Here is a 14,800-nt window from a genome sequence, read left to right as displayed (position 1 = left end):
ACTAAGCAAGGAAGGGTATACACACATGTGTTAGAATTTGAATTGAAGTTGACTTGAGCAAAGGTATAACAATGCATATTTAATTAAATATTGGTGATTTTAACAACCACGTCCATTAGATTAAAATAATGATACTTTATGTGTATCTATATGCAAAGACAAAATACTTGAAAGGCACCTTCCCAACAACAAAGGTCATTATAAGAAAAATGGAAAAATAACAAGTTGATGGGTGGTATGATTGAATGAAGAATCAAAGGGTAAGAAAGAAGAGACATCCAAGTTTAGTCCTAATAAAAGATGTTATGGCCCCTTCCAAGGAGTGCGTTATTAAGAGGGACACAAACATGATCATGGAGTCTGTGCTAAAGTCTTATGGGAGAAATAGGAAGCATGTGAATGAGATATTATGGATTTCAAAAGAGAAATCATGTTATTCAATCCAATAGAAGCAAGGGGATTGGTGCTACTTGAGACTCCATAAGCTCTAAATCAATTGGTGAAAGCAAGAAGTCTAAAAGATAAATGCAAAGAAAGGAATATCCATCTATGTACAAATCTACAATAAATAAATTCAAAATTATACAGTGTTTCCATATAGACAATGTTAGGTCCCTATAACACTAGTGATTCCCCCATTACTAGTGTCATTGTGGCCCCTACTGTTATTGTTGTGCCCTTATTGTCCCCATATTGTTATTATTGTGCCCCATAGAAGCCCACTATTGTTATTTTTGTGCCCTTATATTATTATTGTTATGTTGACTTTGATTATATTGTGACCCCTTAGACTCCTATATATAGAAATGAGGCTTTGTCATTTGTATCATCCAATAATTGTTCTTTTGTGTAATGTAAAGGAGGTTGCCCCCTCGAAGAAGCTGATTTCTAAGTTGTTGATCTATCTTTTCTATCTTTTTGTGAGTTGGTTCCATAACAGACAACCTAGGTTCGAACCCTAAAAAGTGTAGGGTCTTTGTGAGTGTTTGTGAGGGAATGTGTTTGACATCACATAATTGGATTCCCTTCATCATCAAAGAGACATGTGTCCCAAAAGTCAATTTGGTTTAAGTGGATGTTAATATGATACATTGTATATTTTCTGAGGGTAGTAGCACAATTGGAAAAAAGCATGTTGGCAAGCCCTTGTGTATCCAAGTGATCGAAAGTTCAATCCCCCAGACATATCTCACCAATTGAACTTTAAAAAAAATATGATACATTGTATATTGCAAAGCCATTAAGTTAAGTAATGACCTTGGCTAACCCAAATATTTAATTACAATTTAAGCTCAAACACAACATTAGAAATGAAACCTTCACTCTAGATCTAAGGATATAGGGGTCAACATTGGATATTGGATACAAGACAAGGTGATCAAATGTATCTCTTGGACTAGCATTTTTTACAAAGGAATACAAATTTTAATGCTTATATTAACATGTATGTATAATATAATAATGAAATAGTCACTCTTTAGTTCATGGATAAAAGTGTTGGTGTGGAAGGAAATCTCGAGGGATGTGTCACTATAGTCATAAAAATTTCATTTATTGTGGCACATGGAGAACTTATTAATTGGGTGTAGCTTTAAAAATGGATAGGAGTGTTATCCTCCCCACCTAACTGCAATTCCTACAAATGACATATTTAGTGATTAATGAGTATATTGTTGTAATAATTTTGAACCCTGTGTTAAGAAAACCCTATGCAATCCAATTTAACTTATGTACCATCCTCAAAATGAGGAGAAGTCATTTGTGGGTTTCCTTAGAATGTGTATTTCAAGGAAGAATATGTACTTTGTCGATATGTTGAAAGGTTTTACGGTCTTTGTGTTTTAGTGTACCATGTCATGTTTGGCATTGAGCGTTGGGTGTGTTGGAAGCCAACTCTTGGTAAACTCAAATACACTTTTCCTAAGGAGGGAGTTGGGGTTTTAAGGTTCTCTGGTTGTAAAAGCTTTCAAAGTCAATGTTTTTCATCCTCTTCTTGCATATTGCAGCCTCAAGGCCATTCGATGAGTTGGTGGTCATGCTTAAGGTTTTCATCCTATTCTTGCATTGTGCTTAAGGTTGATTGGTACCTTGTTCCATGAATTATGATCAACTTTGGGTCCTCTTTCAGTAGACACCTCCTAGCCACAGTATTAAAGGCAACATATTGGTTTCCTTTACTAATTTTAGCTTGTAATAAATTTAGATGTAATGGTTGTCACACGCGTTCATATACAACTACCTCATAACAAAGCTAACACAAGCACTTCTACCCATGCCTACATCACATCACAGAGGAGGAATCAATCAATATTATTCAATATCCCGCATTCGAGTATCCCTCCTTTGAGGATTCAATCCAACATTTATGGAGATCAGTTCATCCATTTACAATAACTAGCTTTGCCATATAGCATGTTCATATTCCTATTGTCATGGCCGAAAGTACCACCGACATATATCTTATGCAATACGAATAAATAATTAGAACACCTCAATGGATGCAATTCATCCTATAATGCATAATGCATATATTAGATAACCCGAACCATAGGCTCTACCGTTTCAAAACAAAATCATTTATCATACATAATCAATAATCTGTCTGCCACAGTTGCATGACACGTTAACATGTGTATCTTAGGGATTATGCACAATTAATCAGAAGCGCAGCATTGGATGCATAGCACAAATAACTTGTACCATAGTTTATACAGTCGAGCCTTAACCACAATTAACAAATTTGCATAGCGGCTCAAGCACGACTATTCACTATCTTAACAAAAGACAGGTTAACACCAATTCTACATAAGATCCACATACTGTGACTGTAATTAGAATTTCATTTATGTGCATCCATAAAATCATCTCATTAACGCCACATGCAGTGCATTTAAAACTCAAGCAAATTCTCTCATATGCTAAGGAATTTATAACATAGAGGGTAAGAAACCAACATACAGAACAATCCACGCAAGTGAGTCAAACTAGATCAAAAGAGAGAACGACACTTGGAAAACAGAGCACCGCTACCCAACCTAGAAATGACTCTTCAGTTCACCACCGAGTCGAGGTTCTTGCCATGGATCAACCGCCTCCAATTGATCTATGCAATGGGTATTTAATACCTTCTTTCATGATATGGTTTCCATTAGCGGTGTCTCGCTTTTATGGATCTTTTTATCCATTTGCGTAGGCTTATCTCATAAAAGCTCACCTTTCTCTCCCATGAGGATTTTCCTCATAGAAGATTGCCTTTCTCTCCCGCACAACTTTTATGTTTTTCTCAATGGATATTTATCTCCAATCCATCCAACTTATCTAGAATTAAATCGAGAAGCTTTACCATGAAAGAATTATCCTTTCCCATTCACCAATGTGATTTGGCAAGAATCTCATCTCTTGGTGTCTCGCTTTTCCAAGTGATTAATTTATTAATAATGTATTTACTTTTTATATTACACATCATACCTAGCTTTTCTGAGCTTAGGTTTGCAAAGTTTGACACACAAAGGAGGGGTGTTACATTTTGGATCCCTCTCTTTCCTTAAGATCCCTCCAACGGCAGCTAGAGTTCTTAGATGACTATAAGGAGGAAGCCCCTATTGGAAAGGGACAGACAGTTTGAAGGTGTCTATCTTGTTGGTAATTCCTATATCAAAAAGTTGTATTTTCATAGTCCAGGGGTTGGGAATACACAATTCCCATCCACTTGAGCTCAATTTTATCTCGCAAAACTTCATTGGGATCTACCTAAACACATATGCAAACATAGGTGAAAATGCCTTTCAAAAGTCTTTCCCTGTCTACTTTGACGAATCTTCCAATAAAATTGCCCACTTTTTCTAAGAGATCTAGATGGGTAAAGTGAATGGGAAAACTGGGAATCTTACCCATACTAGAGTAGTCATCGGCAACATAGTGAGAGGATTGAAGTTGGGAAACCATGGCTTCACTAGAAGACCAACTCATCCCCAAAACCATGGACCTTGGTCAAGGATTTTTTTCTTATCCTCAAGACATTTGAAGATCACCACAAAAAAACACGGGTCTACATCCACCCAAACCGGCGTTCATCTAATCCTATCATAATCGAACAGAGAAACGCTACTTTTTCAATAGAAAATGGGGAATAAAAGTATCACCCAAGGATAATGACCATCGCATCAAGCGCTCAATCATAAGGGAGGAGCAATAATTTGACAATCACACGTCCTTGATTTCTGTTGATTTAACTCTGAACACTCACGTAATATTCTCTTGCTTGGCGAATTAAACACCACTGCATGGAATGGACGAGGATTGAGCCGAACCCTGGATGAAGCCCACTTCATTCTCATCTAAACACAAAACTATATATACGTCAAAGCTATTACAATAGATTCTGACTGTCAACACCTCGAAGTTCTGTTTATATGTGGCTACCTTTTATGGTTACTATTGAATGTGTGATTGGCAATAGTAATGGCAACTTAGGGCTGCCAAATTTCCTTCGATTCCCTCACTACATCCTAACGCAAATAGTTGTTCAATGCCTTGGTTGTCTTTCAAAACTGGTAGGCAGCGTCTTCTTTGATATTTCTCGATGGTTTTAATTCCACTACAATCACAACTTTCATTTACATAAACTTTGTGTTTTCGCACGAGCGACGATTGTTCCAAGGTGAAATGTCACTTGGATGGTTTCAATGTTGTTGACCCATCATAACTAACTAACGGATATGCCCATTACAATTTTATACCACCCCATTATCAATATCAATTATGCATGGGAACCAATTAAAGCAACTTTTCACATTAATTTTATATGAGCATGAGAACATGTGTTAACAAGCAGCCCATAAAGCCTCATTTTGAATGCCATAGTCACTTAGAAGGAATTCCTCTTGTAGTAGCATCCTCCATACTAAACTTTGCTAGTGCTAACATTAGAACCACCATTACAACAAGATATCTTTCTAGTGTTGACAACACCATTATAGTAAGATACCTCAAGAGAGACAGAAAATTTAAAAAGTATGATAGTAATACGTATCCAGAAGATGGTATTGAAACTAGTAATTGTTCACGAATCCATAAGATTGTAAGGTCATTCTCATTATCATAATCATTGTCATCATCATCACCATCATCCTTCTCATTGTTATTGCCATCATTACATTATCATCATAATCACCATTCATGCCATCATCATCATCATTATGGACATTGTTTGCAATTGTTCATAATTGTAGATGTTGTAAGAAATATCATCAACCCAGAAAATGTGATCAGTGCTAGAAAAGGGTTGTTTAGGACACATTGATATACGTAAGAGAAATAACAACTCTATTTTTGACAGATGATCGATGATGATCATCATCACCACCATTATCATCGTCATTGTCATTTTTATCATCCCCATCATCATCATTAATGTAATTTCTATCGACATTGCTGTAATCATGCATCATCATCATTCATGCCATTATTGTTTTTTATGATGACCTAGATGAAATTATGATCATGACACCAAAGATAATGCTTATGATTATGACAATGATAACATCTAAAATTGGGAAGATTCGCCAACGTCATTAGCATCGTCATCATCATAATCATTGCCATCATCATCATTGTCATTGTAACCACTATCGTCTTTATCATCATAATCACAATTCATGTCATCGCCATCATCTTCATTTTCATCATTGTCAATATTATTGACATTGTCATCAATTGTTCATAATTGTCAATGCCATAAGGAATATCATCAATGCAGAAAATATGATGAGTGTTGGAAAAGGGATGCAAAAGCGAACATAGAAATGGGGGCAACAATAGAAGTAAAATTGGATGAAAAGTGGATACAACATAAGTAGATGCACAACAACATGAAAAACCTGACACAAAAGTGGATGCAAAAGTAGATGTAGTTGTCAATGCAAACTTGGATGCAAACATGAAGGCAAAAGTGGAAGCAAACATGGGTCCAATGGTAGGTGTAAAACTTGGCACAAATTGTGGTGAAACAAATGTGGATGCAACAACGGAAACAAAAGTATATGCAAAAATGGATGAAACAAAAGTGGATGCAATAGGGGATGCAAACGTGGAAGCAAATGTGGTTGCAATGGTAGGCGCAAGATATGGTGCAACAAAAGTGGATGTAACAATAGACAAAAAAATATGCAAAATAAGATGCAAAAATGGATGTAAAAGTGGAAGCAAACATTGATGCAACAGGCAAAACAAAATTGGATGCAAAAAATGGATATAATGTAAGTAGATGCAAAAGTAGATACAAGACGAGATGCAAAACCCAATGCATAAACCTGACATAAAAGTGGATGCAAAAATAGATGCAATATTTGATGCAAAAGAGGATGTGAACATGGATGCAAAATTGGAAGCAAACGTGGATACAACAGTGAGTGAAAAACATGGTGCAAATTGTGGCATAACAAAAGTGGATGTAATGATAGATGCAAAAAAAGAATCAAAGTATGATGCAAATGAAGATGTAAAAAGGGATGCAAAAAGTGAAATTTAAAATGGGTGCAACAGTGGATGCAAAATTGTGTGCAAAAGTGGATGCAATAGAAGTCGATGCAAAAGTAGATGCAAAACGAGACACAAAACCCGATGCAAATCCCGGTCCAAAATTGGATACAAAAAAGGATGCAAAAATAGATGTAGTAGTTGATGAAAACCTAGACGCAAATGAGGATGCAAACATGGATGCAAAATTATAATCAAAAGTGGGTGCAAAAGGAGGTGCCAAACTAGGCGCTAATTGTGGCACAAAAATATTAGATGCAATAGTGGGTACAATATTAGATGCAAAAGAGGATGTAAATATGGATGCCAAACAAGAGGGAAAAGTGGATGCAACAAAAGTAGATGCAAAATTTTATGCAAAACTAGACACAAAACACGATGTAAAACTTGGCGCAAAAGGGATGCACAAATGGATGAAAAAATGGATGCAAAAAATGATTTTAAAAAGGATGCAAAAGTCGATGCAAAAGTTGATGCAAGTGTAGGTGCAAAAAGTGGATGCAAATGAGGATGCAAAAGTATGTCAAACAAAATTAGGTGCCAAACTTGATGCAAAACCTGGAACAAAACCTGGTGTAAAGGATGATACAAAACTTGGCATAAAATTTGGTGCAAAACGTGGTGCAAAACCTATTGCAATACCTGGTGCTAAACTTGGTGTAAGATTTGGTGCAAAACTTGATGCAAATTTTGTGTCAAGTTTTGCACCATATTTGATAAATGGATGCAAATAGCACCAAAAATGGGCTCTAGATGCAAAAAAAGAAGTAAAAAGGGACGCTAATCGCTGGTTTTGTTGTAGTGTGCACTTAAACACGCGTTGACCCATGCACCATTATTGCATCCTCCCAACTACAACCAGGATTACTTCTTGTACCTCGCCGCTTCTCATTCCACCATTGGGATGGTTTTAGTCCAGGAAGATGAATTCAACAGTGAACATGTGATTTACTATCTTAGTCGAACTCTGAATCCGACTGAGCTTAAATATTGGCATGTGGAGAAATTGGCCTTGGTAACTGTTCAAGTTGTCCAAAGATTTCGTCACTACATCTTATCATGCAAAACCACAGTAATTTCTTACTGTAACCCTATGATCTATATTTTGACCAAAAAATTGCTAAGGGGCAAGTATTCCAAATGGATAGTTATCCTGCAGGAATTTGACTTGGAATTTGAAAAATCCAAGGCAAAGAAATCTTTGGTTTTTGCGGAACTGATGTGTGATTTCCCGTGTACTGATACTGAAATTGTGGCAGAAGAACCCATTGCAGATGAATCCTTGTTTCTTATCAGTACTCTTGATCCATGGTATGGAGATATAATTGTCTATCTCCAAACCCAATCTTTTCAGCCTGAAATCTCACGATCTCAGCGAAGGAAAATACGTTTCCAATCCCAACAATACAATATTATTGGAGATACACTCTATCGTCGTGGAGCGGATTCTATTTTCCGACGTTGTCTAACTCATGAAGAAGCTGAAAAGGTTTTTAATGACTGTCACTCTGGAGCATGTGGCGGTCATATGTCTGGGTATGCCACAACCCAAAAGATATTTCGCGCTGGTTATTTCTGGCCATCCTTATTTAAAGATTGTATCTATGCAGTCCGGAAATGCCACAATTGTCAAAAATTTTATCGTAAGATGCGTGCTCCACCCGATCCTCTCCACCCCATAATTGTCATCGGTCCTTTCGCAAAGTGGGGTACCGACTTTATTACATGTAACCCTCACTCGGCCGGTGGGCATGCGTATATCATCCTTGCGGTAGATTATTTTACTAAGTGGGCCGAGGTGATGCCTACATTTTCGGCAGACGGCAAAACTGCTACAATTTTCGTTTTCAATCATATAATTGCTAGATTCGGTGTTCCTCAAGCGATTATTACTGATCATGGGAGTCATTTTCAAAACATCATGATGACTGAACTAACAGATCAACTTGGCCTGCGTCAAGATAGTTCTACTCCATATTACCCACAGGCTAATGGTCTAGTTGAAGAAATCAATAAAGCTCTAGTCACTATGATCCAATGAATCATTGGGATTCATAGGTCGAATTGGCATAACATGTTATTTTTATCACATTGGGCATATCGAACCTCAGTAAAAACATCAACTGGTTTCACTCCTTTTCAACTGGTCTACAGTTTGGAAGCAGTGTTACCCATTGAATGCGAAATTCCGTCATTGCAAATAGCCATAGAGATACTCCCAGCCACTTCCGAAGAGGAGAAACGTTTGTTGTACTTAGCTCAGCTATATGAGAATCGACGTGATGTTGCATTAGCAATCAAGACTCATGCAAAACAAATAAAAGCTCAGTACGACCGAAATGTTACCCCTCGTAATTTTTCGGAAGGAGACCTAGTTTTACTATACGATCAAGCAAACGATAAGCTAGGGGCTGGAAAATTTGTACCTATGTGGCATGGTCCTTATATTGTTAAGCGAAAGCTGGCAAAAGGGGCCTATGACTTGGTAGATTTTGACGGTGTCTCTTTAGGTAGACCCAGAAATGGGCTTTACCTGAAAAGATATTATGCCTAAAGTTTGGTGTGGAGATTTTTATTAGAATAGTTTTTCTTTCTAGCTGGTGTGTTTTAGATTAGGAAATGTGTGCCTAGTTTAGAGAGTGTTTTTATCATTATTCCTGCTTATCTTGATTTTACTCTTGATATTGCAGATGTTGACGTCTCTTCAAACATACATTGGTTTCGCTGATGGGGTAAGCCTCGGTCAAACAACAAACAACATTGCAGAGTATAGTGCAGTTTTTGAGTTATTATCTGAATCCATCTCATTTGGGATTCAGAGTTTGATTGTTAGGTTATATTCTGAACTCGTTGTATTACAACTTAATAGAGTTTATGCCATTAGAAATGCAGTGTTATTAAGATTATTTTTTAGAGTTCGTCTCTTGGAACGTGAATTTGACTACATTTAATATCAGCATATTCCAAGATATCTAAATACATTAGCAGATGCAGCTGCTTCTCGAATGTTAAATAGACATTTGCAATAATCAAAACAGTAAGTTTAAAAACATTTCATAACATGTTGTACAAGATAGCCAGCAATAGTGTTATATCATAGCATAGAAGTGTGTCAAATATACATCGTCTTCGATCATAGGTTGAAAAACACCTTATGATCGCAAAAATGATAGTACAAAAAGATATAAAATTTCATATGAGTCTACAAAGGCGATCATCCTATCACTAGTGATGTTCACGATAAGAAACAACTGCTTGGGCCACCCTACAAAGGAACCTCCTAAAAGGCCCTGGGACCCCAATCACGTAACGTTGTAACCTAAGTGGAATATCAGCTATGCTAGTCTCTGGAATATCTGTTGTTAAACACTCTAGATGATTCTCCAATTCGGTTAGGGTCTCTGTAGATAGGTCCTGTGGGGCCGGTGCTGTGGTAGCTGGGTGTCTTCTCTCATAGGGCTGGAGAGCAGCTAGTCACCGTGGACCCACATCTACATTTAAAACATTTTACTGTCAGTTTTGGACGATTTTAAAAACAAAAACAAAAAAAAATTAAAAATTTAGAAAGTGTTGAAAATGATTTTACCTTAATCATCCCATTGCTCTCCTGGTGGAAGAGCCATGTCTGGATCACCACGATAATCCATCCCAACATATGGAAAATCCTAAATCACAAAAATTTGGTTTCTCAACCAACGAAAATACTCAGGTGGAAATCGGACAACCTCTGAACCCTCCTCGGGATGACAGGCAATCACTGCAACCCAGTGCATAATCTTAGACTCTCGGGGAAGTCCATCCTCAACGAAAAGCTCTTATGGGACCAACATAGGGACCCTCTCTAAACCAAAGCTGACGACCAGGAAACCATATCCAAAGTTTTTTAATTGTCCATTCTTTGCTCTAGTAAGTTGGCCTTTTACATTCGCCAACATAGCTTCGCACCAGTTGAAGATGGTGCCTCGATAACAGTCTACTGCCATTCGCATCTGGGATCCGGTAGCTACATGCAATGCTGCGCTCCCGCATAGTCTGGTGACAGTAAATGCAATCACTTTAAGTTTAGGACAGGAGATAGTTTTAATATCTATCCGTTTGTCCTCTGTTTGGTCATTACAAAACTCTAGTCGGAGACTAGTGACGGACTGGCCACCTGGCCTAGTCCCGAATAGAGATAATCGTTCACCTCTCTTGGGAAAACCAGTCAAGAAATATATTTCCTCTAGCTCGATTTTGAGCCGGTGACCACCAATAATGAAACACTGGTCCTGTGTACTCCACCTGTCCACCAACCATTGCAGGAAGTCTACCTAAGCCCTCATTCCGAGTATGGCCCAAAATTTAAATAGTTTGCATGCTTTTAATGCTCGTATTGAAGGTGAATGAATTAATGCGGCTAGATCCACATCTTCATGCTCTCGTTCCCGCCAAATGAGCATTTTGTATATCCTACATTGCAAAAAAGGCGGATTAGAACAATTTAGTTCAAAAATTTTGGAGCGGAAATGGAAAAAATTGAAGTTTTAAAACCTATTTCGCGGGGTCTGCACCCGCTAGTTAGGGACAGTGCGTAGATCCACACTCCTCCTTCGGAACAGGTGCGGTCGGGGCCGCAGGCGCCACATGTTGCACCTGCGAACCCCCGCGAGTGGTTTTTTAAACAAAATTTTCCTTAAAAAATCAATTTTTAAAGCTCTAAAATGAAAATTAAACGATTGAAATGTAAGATATGGATGATGTGGATTACCTAGAGCTGATGGTTTTCGATTCCAATGGGTGGATTTTCCGCAATCTCCACAAGAAGTTTCTTACCCAAAGCTCTTATTTCTCACTCTGAAGTCAAACGATAAAAATGAATTTACAAAAGCCCTTTTTATAAGATTTTTTGAATAAATGAATTTTTAATTTATTTATTTTTCACTTTAAAAATGTAACTTTTTGATGCATTTTTATTTATTTTAAACAGGCATGAGTAATGTTTTGAGTTTTTGTGCAGAATATTGGATTTTCAGGGATAATTGATCATTTTCAACGGAAAACATTGGAGTCTTCTTTAAGCTCTTTTCTGACCATATAAACATGAAAAGATTGCCGGACTTTTGTCGTTTCAAGTTCGATATTGGTAATAAAACGACGTGTCTTTGATTGCTTTTTTACTTTTTCAGATCAGGGCCACTAATTATGAAAAGTACTCCTTGATCGTAATGGTCAAGCGGTTCTCTCAAGTATTATTTTATACTTTTTCGGGCTTGGGAGACACAAATTTACGAAAAAGGACATCCATGGAGTTTCCTTAAGTTTTTCTTTTGACTCCCTAAAATTGAAAAACACCGAGTTTTTCCTATACTGGACTCGTTAAAATTCAACAATAAAGGACTTGTTCAATTTAAACAGGAACAGACCACTCCTTCTTAGGGTTCGAATTTTAAACTAAGGTGGACTCATCTGAAGGATGAGCTTATAACCAAGCAAATGTTATCCTCCTCAAGCTTGTCAAAAATAAAGAGGTGTTAAACACACATGGGAAACATAGAATAGGAAAGATAAATCAGTGAGTACATTTTTTATTAACATCAGATATACATTTATAGTACAAATATGTGACTCTTGGGTTTCAGATCCCAAGGTCTCTTGGACTCCTTTTGTCCATTCGACTTCCACACTAACCCACTTAGGATTAGGTGTCCAACATTCCCCCCCTTAATCCGAAGGGTTATGTATGAGTCCAAGAAGAGAGCTGTAATACAAAATGTGCAAAAAATGCATGGCAGCACTAGGCTGAATGTGCTCTATGAAATGTTGGTAAAAAAGGGCGGTGGTTTAAGGATGACCACCAACACTGGAACGCTTAGTGCAGTTCCCGGAACTCTTCCAATACTGGCAAGAAACTGAAGTTTTCTGCTAGAGGAAGTGATCCTATTGTTTTAAAGAGGGAAACCTTCAACCATAAAAGGGAGGTCTCACCCCGCATAAAAGGTAAAACTTCAACCTGAAAAGGGAAGTCTCAACCTGTGATGGTTTAAGGATAACCAACAACTCTGGAATGCTTAATGCAATTCCTGGAACTCTTCCAAAACTAGCAAGAAGCTGGTGTCTTCTGCTAGAGGAAGTGTTCTTAATCTGTGATGGTTTAAGGATGACCAACAACTCTGCGATTCCTGGAACTCTTCCAAAACTGGCAAGAAGCTGGAGTCTTCTGCTAGAGGAAGTGTCCCAGATTGCCAACTGAAGGCATGTTCAGGGGCATCTTTGTCTCTGGCTACAACTCTGAAACTGGTGTGGCAGGTTGTGGCTCAGGCTCGCTTGATGTGACTTTGAAGCTTGTAGATGACCATCATTTCCCCCCCTGTCAGATACAAGGTGAGAAGATGGAGAAAAATCAACTGCAAGACTGTTCAATATTCTGGAACAAGTTCTAACATGTGTTTGGAATATATTCTTGGCTGTTGATGCCCATTGCCAAGAAGCGATCCATCCAAGATGAATCTTTGTTCTTGCAGGACGTTTGTTTCTAAAGCATCTGTGTGAAGAATGACTGGTTTTATGACAGTGCTTACATGGATGAAGATCAAAACAGTGATCTTTCAGATGGCCAACTCGATCATAGTGTTGGCATTTCACGATCTGTTGTTTTTGTTGTTGTTGTTGTTGTTGTTGTTGTGGAAGAGGGGCATAATCTGGAACAGCTGAAGGTGAAATGTCATGAAGAGCAGGTGAACTGTCATCAATGAATCCAGCACTCTGAAACTGAATGGGCTTGGCATAGTCTGGAATATGAAAGGACAAGTCCTTGTCATATCCAAGACCAGTTTTGTGCTTGTTGTGGACAAGTTGTTCCCAAGGTCTGATGATGGGATTGGGAAGTGAAGACTGAGTTTCTGCATCTGCATGTACAATTGCTGCTTTATTTGAATGAACTGTAACATTATTAACATGCTGCTGATGGGTGGTTGTCTCAATGTTCTGAACAAAAACTGGTTCAGAATGGTGTCTATTTTGATGTAGCTCTTCTTGCTGTAGCTGAGATTCAAGCTGCAAAAAATCGATCTTCTCTTGTGCATATTGTAGACATGTTTGAATTTCTGAGAGAGAGCCTTTGCTAATTTGGAATGTTTCATGATTAGAGGAATATATCAGAGTTTTTAATAACTCTAATATTTCAGTAATTCGAGGCATATTCTTCATTGTCAAAATTACACCCCTTTAAAACACTGATTACAACTATGACCCAATGAGTAAAAGTAACACCCACTCACAGTACAAAGACACAGAAAAATCCTTTGTAAATGTGCAGCAAATGAATCAAGCCAAATTTACTTCTGTATCACAAACTCTTAGCAACATCATTAATATCCAATCACTAGGTCATTCATAATGACCAGGCATTATTTGATTGGTTCACATTCACTCAGCACATTAGCAACATTAACAATAGTATCTTCATATTCTTACTAGAAAACCCTACATAAATAAAACTGCCAAATACATCTCTGTCAAATCATGTCAGTGGCATATATATTCCTCTCATCAATCAGAAGGATCACAACATCAATCTGATTACCAAACCAAACATAACTTCTGCTCAACACCAGCACATAATTCTGATCTCATCCTGTAGAACAAACTGTCCAGACCCTAGCAGCAGCACAACAACTTGGATATATATATATATATATATATATATATATATATATGCTTTCTGACAGACTCAATCAGCAACAACCGAACTCCAAAATCCCACAAAAAAATGTCAGCTACTAAATATCTTCAAGTTACACAAGAAAGCCCTGTAGCTTAAAGGGAAAAAAACAACCAACAAATTACTTCAAGAAATTTAGCAGCTGATAGTTCAAGGTATCTTCAATAAGTTGCTCAAGTTCTGCACCAATCAATTCTTCAAGTGCTTCACAATGTGCTCTAGGATGATACTCCAAGGTCTGCTCAAAATGGCTTTGAGAGGCTTTCTCAAGGCTGTTGTAAATTCTTCTTCAAGGCTTCATCAAGTGCCTTAAAGGATGTATCTATATTACCTCAAAATAGCTTCAACAAATGCTTCAATGATCCTCACCTATAGGACACAATTCAAGTTTCAAGGTACCTGATCCGAGCCTTAATACTTCATTGTTCTTGCAGGTCTTGTCCAAGATCCGAGCTCCTCTTTGTCTAGACAGCTGTAAATATAGGAGCCTGAATTTGAAAATATGGCTCGGGCTAAGCAAGCAGGTAATCCAAAGTTTTCATTTTTATGATATGCATTGAAGCC

The 14,800-nt window shown here is 37.6% G+C and overlaps 1 long non-coding RNA gene across 1 annotated transcript in view; it reads right to left on the bottom strand.

Annotated features, from left to right (window-relative positions):
• LOC149241917 (uncharacterized) overlaps positions 1 to 14,800 on the bottom strand; it is a 97,964-nt gene that overhangs the window by 13,439 nt on the left and 69,725 nt on the right. The gene's annotated exons all lie outside the window — the stretch shown is intronic.

Source organism: Pinus tabuliformis, chromosome 8, assembly GCF_031772625.1.
Source record: "Pinus tabuliformis cultivar Carrire ecotype Pingquan chromosome 8, CPIR1, whole genome shotgun sequence".
Taxonomy (NCBI): Eukaryota; Viridiplantae; Streptophyta; class Pinopsida; order Pinales; family Pinaceae; genus Pinus; species Pinus tabuliformis.
This window is presented reverse-complemented; position numbering and strand designations above follow the sequence as displayed.